This window comes from Arvicola amphibius, chromosome 1 (assembly GCF_903992535.2).
Source record: "Arvicola amphibius chromosome 1, mArvAmp1.2, whole genome shotgun sequence".
NCBI classification, from domain to species: domain Eukaryota; kingdom Metazoa; phylum Chordata; class Mammalia; order Rodentia; family Cricetidae; genus Arvicola; species Arvicola amphibius.
This window is the reverse complement of record NC_052047.1, coordinates 129636520-129642626: the sequence shown is the minus strand read 5'-3', so window position 1 is coordinate 129642626 and position 6107 is coordinate 129636520.

The window sequence follows — 6107 nt, the reverse complement described above, 5'->3', positions numbered from 1 at the left end:
TTGAGAAGAGAGAGGAGGAGGAGCAAGAAATGGAGAAGAGACACCAGGGGCCAGTCACCCAGCCACAGAGTAAGAAGGAAAGAAAGATATATAGAATAAAGAAAGGTAAAAAGCCCAGAGGCAAAATGTAGTTAAAGAGAAACAGGATAATTTAAGTTAGAAAAGTTGAACATTCATAAGTAATAATAAGTCTCTGTATTTATTTGGGTGCTGGGTGGTGGACCCCCCAAAGAGTAAAAAAAAAAAAATCAACTACTCAGACATCTACAATCACATAAATAACAAACTTTTTTAATCTAAAAAAATATAAAGCCAACAACAAAAAACCTCCATCTCAATCAAAGCACAAGTAGTTCATGTCTGTAATTCCAGCACATGGGAAGCAAATGAGTTCAAAGTCAGACCCAGCTATTGAGGTCTCCTGCTTTGAAAACAACAGCTGGATGTGGTAGTTATCCAAGAATTTGAGAGGTGGAGGCAAGAGGACTACTAGGAATTCAAAATCATACTCGATTACACATTAAGTTCAAGGCTAGTCTGGGCTACACAAAAACCCTGTCTCAAAAAAAGGGGGGGGGGTAAAGGTACCCTGGGGAGATGCATCAGAGTAGAGTACTGGCTGCACAAGCAGGAGGACCTGAATTTGGAAACCCAGTACTGCTATTCACAGTTACATCCGAGGTCTGTGCTGGTCAGCCAGTCTAGCTGAAATGGCAACTCCCCATCTCAAAAAAGAAAAAAGAAAAGCAATTATGGGGGATAGCCAACATCAACTTCAGGTCTCCAAGGTGATGACTTAGGTAAGCCCACTCATTCATACACATGCATATGTATTTGAAGTTAGACAGACAGACACACCCCAGTCAACCAATTAACCAAAAACCCTTCAGTTTTTGCTTACTATGCCCAGAACCATGTGTATGATCCCTAGCACCACAAAACATAACTGAAACCAAAACAAAAAACTCAAACGAAAAGCAATTCCATCTCAAACCCTCACACCTTGCTGACGGAAGAGAAAATGGTGGTGACTGCTTTGTAAATCAGTTCAGCAACACCTACAGTCTGTATCAGATCTACATTCCCAGGAACATTAAAAATTCATTCACATCAGCTGGGCGATGGTGGCGCACGCCTTTAATCCCAGCACTCGGGAGGCAGAGGCAGGCGGATCTCTGTGAGTTCGAGACCAGCCTGGTCTACAAGAGCTAGTTCCAGGACAGGCTCTAAAGCCACAGAGAAACCCTGTCTCGAAAAACCAAAAAAAAAAAAAAAAAAAAAAAAAAAAAAAAAAAAAAAAAATTCATTCACATGAAAATTAAGTCACAGCAATGTTACAAGTCAAAGGGCAGAAAAAATCCAAAATCCACGTACTGAAGGATAAACAAATGTGGTGTATATTCCAATGTAATATTATCTGGTAATAAAAAATATCTTAATATCATAATGCTAAGTGAACAAAGCCAGTTACAAGACTAGGTGGAATATACAAGTATTATATCAAAGTTGTCATTTGATTTTTAAAGTAAAAAATTATTTGGAGACAGTGTTTTACTATGTAGTCCTGGCTGGCCTGGAAGTTGCTATGTTGACCAGGCTGACCCTGAACTCACCTACCTTGACAGTTCTGGGATTAAAAACATGTACCACCACACCTGGCTAAAAATATATTTTGTGTGTTCTTAGGTGTATCCATGTGCACCACATTCATGTATAAGCCTGTAGAGGTCAAAAGGTGTGGGCTTCTCTGGAACTGGGCTTACAGATGGTTGTGAGCCACCATGCCTGTGAGTGCTGGGAGCTGATCCTGGGTACTCCGCAAGAGCAACGAGTGTTCTTAACTGCTGAAACATCTCTTCAGGCCCTTAAATCCCCCTGTTCCCACATGGTCTCATATATCCTTTGCTGGCCTGAACCTCCCTATGTAGCTGAGGATGACCTTGAACTCTTTTTTTTTTTTTTTTTTTTTTGGTTTTTCGAGACAGGGTTTCCCTGTAGTTTCTAGAGCCTGTCCTGGAACTAGCTCTTGTAGACCAGGCTGGCCTCGAACTCACAGAGATCCGCCTGCCTCTGCCTCCCGAGTGCTGGGATTAAAGGTGTGCGCCACCACCGCCCGGCTCGACCTTGAACTCTTGATACCCTGAGTGCTGGGATTAGAGGCATTCACTGTTCTGGGTTTTTTTTTCATTTGTTTGTATATGACTGTTTGCCTGCATATATGTGCATCATGTGCATGCCTGGTGCTAGGAGAGAGGGCATCAGATTCCCTGGAACCAGAATTAAGACTATTGTGAACCTCCATGTGAGTGCTGGGAACAGAACCTGGGTCATCTGTAAGAGCAGCAAGAACTCTTAACCACTAAGGCATCTTTCTAGCCATTAAAGATTATTTTGTCAGGCCGGGTGGTGGTGGAGCAGGCCTTTAATCCCCGCACTCGGGAGGCAGAGGCAGAGGCAGGTGGATCTCTGTGAGTTCAAGGCCAGCCTGGTCTACAAAGCAAGTTCCAGGATACCCAAAGCTGCTATTTGGAAAAACTTTGTCTCAACAAACCAAAACCAAACCAAACGAAAATTTTGTGTATGTGCACAGAAGTGCAGGTACCATAGCGACCGCAGGCATTAAATCACCCAGGAGCTGGAGATACAGGTTTTGAGTTGTCTGACATGGGTGCTAGGAACCAAACTTGGGCCTTCTGGAAGAGCAGTATGTGCCCTTAACTGCTGAGCCAACTCTCCATTCATTCTCTTATGTCTACTTTTATGTAGTGCTGGGGAAGGAACTCTGCTGAGCTACACTCCAACCCTGACTCCTTCAGCTTGCTCTAACAGTTCATCATTGCAATACTTGATACCAGGACTTTCCCAAAACACCTGGTATGGTGTGCACAGTTGCATTTTTAGTTACAAGCAAGAGTTAAAACAATCTGTATTTGCACTGAGCTTCAGGTCAGTGATTCAGACTCCACCCACCCAGTTTTAGATCTGGTTTGGAGTCAGAGTAAGTAACCTTAACCCACTTGTTCTTTTCTTTCCTTTTTTTGGTTTTTCAAGACAGGTTTTTTTTTTTTTTTATAAACCTAAGGTCTCACTGTATAGTTCAGGCTGTTCTTAAATTTATAATCCTCCTGCCTCAGCTTTCTGAACGCTGGGATTACATGAGTGCACCACATACATACAACTAGCTAGCTCCAAGGTAACCTGCTTGTTTAGGCACATTTGCACGGAGGCTACAGGTCAGCCTCTGGTGGTGTTTCTCAGGAAATATCACCTTATTTTTTGAGACAGGTTCTCTCACTGGCCTGAAGATCACATGGCTTTTAACATGGGCTCTAGAAATTGAACTCGGGTCCTCAAATTTGCACAGCACACACTTTACTGAGCTATCTCCTTAGTCCCTTCAAATTGTTTAAAAATACCTGAACTTGGTAGAGTGGCATATATTTATAATCCTAATACTTGAGGGGCACAGTAGAAAGTTTTGGAGTTTAACATTAGTGTTGGCCATATATAGTCTCTAAAAGCAAACATGATAGGAATGTATGTAACTAAGTTGGTAGAGTACCTGCCTAGAGGGTACAAATCCCAGAGTATAATTCCAAGGCCCTGTAAAACTGGGCACGGTGGTGCTACAGGTTCAAGGATAATCTGGTCTACATGGTGAGTTCAGGTCAGATAGAGCTAGCTACTTATTGGGATACCTTTTCTCACACAGGGAAAAGTTGTTCAAGGTTATGTATTGAATTCAAGGCCAGCGAGGGCTACAAATGATTCTTCCTAATACAAAAACCCCAAAATCTTGTATTTTACAAATAAGAATAAACATAACATAGAAATAGTGCAATGCTCAAGGGCAAGAGAGATGGCTCAATCATTTCCCAAACACCACATGGCAATTCAAAAATCATCTCTAATTCCAGTCTTGGGATCCAATGCCCTCTTCTGGTCTCTGAGGGCAATGCATGCATGTGGTGCACACATACGTGCAGAAAAAATTCATACACACGAAACGAAAATCATTTATATTAAACAATAGAACATTGCTCAGGATTCAGTATTACATGCCAGGTATGGCGGTGCATACCTTTAATCCTAGTATTGGGGAAACAGAATCAGGAAACCTCTGTAAGATTGAGGACACACTGGTCTACATACATAGTAAATGCCCCATCTGCTAAGACTATATAGTGAGACCCTGTCTTAAAACATCAGCGCCCCTAAGATTGAAGATTATATAGCTATCAGCTAGATACAGTGGCATGTGGGAGCCCGAGGCAGGAGGATGTAAAGTTTGACATCAGCTTAGGCTATGAAGAGATTGTCTCAAAAGAATAAATAAAATGTATGTATGTACGTGTGGGTTTTGTTTTGCATTTCAGGTAAAGTAAGGTCTTATTATGTAGCCTTAGCTTGTCTGGCATTCACTATGCAGAACAGGTGGCCCTGAACTCACAGAGACCCCCCCCTGACTCTGCCTCCTAAGTGCTCAGATTAAAGGCATGAGCCATCACACTTGGACCAAAATCACAAATACGTTTTTAAATTGTGTGTGTACACATTGGGATATGTGTATTTGAGTGCAGGTGCCCATGAAGCCAGGAGCCCTGGAGGTAGTTACAGATGTTTGTGAGACACCTGATGTGGGTGCTGGAAATTTAACTGGTCCTGTGGAAGAGTAGCAAGTGCTCTTAACTGCTGAGAGGTTGTTTTGTTGTGACAGTCCGACGATGTAGTCTTAGTTGGCTTTCAATTCATAAAGATCTATGTGCCAACACACAGGACTATGTATGGGTATTTTGCCTGCATGTGTATCTATGTACAACATTCCTGCATGGTGCCTTGCAGAGGTCAGAAGAGGCTGCTGATCTCCGTAGACAAAAGTTACAGATGGGTGTGAGCTGTCATGTAGGGGCTGGGAATTGAATGTGAGCCTTCTGCAAAAGCAACAATTCTGTTTCTCAGGATGCTTTCTCTATATACCCTGGTTGTTCTGAAACTCGCTCGATAGACCAGGCTGGCCTTGAACTCCACCTGCTTCTACTTCTACCTCAGGATTGCTGGGATTAAAAGTATGCACCACGCTTGTGCTCTTAACTGTTGAGTCAACTCATCAGCCCCCAAATATTAATATTCCTTTTTTTTTTTTAAGACAGGGCTTCTCTGTGTAGCTTTGGCTGAACTGGAACTCATTCTGTAGGTGAGGCTGGCTTCAAACTCACAGAAATCCACCTGTCTTTGCCTCCCAATTGCCACAAACTGCCCATCATCTTAAAATTCTTAATAGCTAGTGTGTTGAGGTTGTTCTAGCAAAACCCATTTCCTAACATCAGTTTCTCTATGGGAACTAATTTTGGCTTAGATTTTCATAAATGCTGGCAATTCTTTATGGAGTTGCCCTGAGTGTGAATCCAAGCTCACAGAGAAATCAATGGAGCTGGTGGCTACACCAGACAAAAAGGTAACTCTTGCAGGGCGGTGGTGGCGCATGCCTTTAATCCCAGCACTCGGGAGGCAGAGGCAGGTGATCTCTTTGAGTTCGAGGCCAGCCTGGTCTACAGAATTAGTTCCAGGACAGGCTCCAAAGCTACAGACAAACCGTGTCTCGAAAAACGAAAAAAAAAAAAAAAAAAAAGGGGAAAAAAAAAAAAAAAAAAGAATCCAACATCCTCTTCTGGACTCCTGAAACACCAGGCAGGCATAAAAGGCTTTGATTTTTGTTACATAGTATTTGTTTGTTGCTCTTCTCTTAATGAAACGAACGCCAAATACCAGGTGGGCTAGGATTTGTTTACTTCTGTCCTACTAGTTAAGGGCCTGGCAAAATGGATGACGGTCAATGGCAGTTGAAATAAAGGCAGTTAAGAAGAAAAGGAGCTTTCTAAACTGGGTGCTGGCGAGAGGTGGAAATGGGGTGGATAGGGAACTCAGACATAGAAAAGGACTCCATTTGGGATATCAGAAGCGTATGTGGGAAAACACCTGGGAAAGGTTGGATATACTCTGGTGGTCATTTTACTAAACTAAGTACGGTGGTCCTGGGCTGGACAAAGGTTGGCCTGGAATACTTAGTGAGATCATGCAAGAAACACGGCAAAACAAGCCAAGTATAA